General features: G+C 54.2%; 1 protein-coding gene across 2 annotated transcripts in view; it reads left to right on the top strand.

Moving 5' to 3' along the window:
* The window catches only part of MPPED2 (metallophosphoesterase domain containing 2), a 164,860-nt gene that overhangs the window by 1,162 nt on the left and 163,017 nt on the right, over positions 1 to 681 (top strand). The window lies entirely within an intron of this gene.

The raw sequence follows: 681 nt of genomic DNA, 5'->3' as shown, positions 1-681 counted from the left end.
CTCCGGTCTGCACGATCGCAGCCTGCAGAGCGAGCTAGTGACCCAGGCTTGGCGGCAGGGACGAGCGGCGAGAAAAAGTAACCGTTGACGCCCGATTTCTTCTGGAGAGAGGCAGGAGTTTCTTTGCTATTTACACGTAACAGGGTTATCTTTGTAAGGGCTTTGAATTCCGGGGTTTTGAGGCCTAGGAGGTGAAGGGCGAATTTATTTATTTTTTTTTATGGAGACTGGGGAGGGGTTAGATTTTACCACCAAGAAAAGAAATTAAGGATGCCCAGTGGGGATAGCTTTATAGCACCTTTACCCTCCCCCTCCGCCAACACACCCCAAATTAAGTGCAAATGCGGATCATGAAAAACGTGTAATCGATTTGAGATGCTGCAAACACAAACAGGTCAGGTTGGAAAAAACCAAAACTTTAAATGAAAGAAAAGATTTACAAGGGAGGGTGTCCATAGCCTCCACACCCCCTTCCAGTGCTCGTTGGTCCCCTCTCTTTCTCAGCCGCTCCAGGGAAGCAGCCGGGCAGCTTCGGGGCGGAGAGAGCTAGAAGGCGACAGCGGCGGCTCCGGGCGCGGGCTCCCCTCGGAGGGTTCGGGGATGCCAACGCTCCCGGGAGGCTGACGTCGGGGCGTGGGGCTACGATGCCTCAGCGAGGATGGCGCGTTGTCAGGGCCATTG

This window comes from Pteropus alecto, unplaced genomic scaffold, assembly GCF_000325575.1.
Source record: "Pteropus alecto unplaced genomic scaffold, ASM32557v1 scaffold71, whole genome shotgun sequence".
Classification (NCBI taxonomy): domain Eukaryota; kingdom Metazoa; phylum Chordata; class Mammalia; order Chiroptera; family Pteropodidae; genus Pteropus; species Pteropus alecto.
Note: the sequence above shows the minus strand (reverse complement) of the source record. Positions and strands in the feature narration are given on the sequence as shown.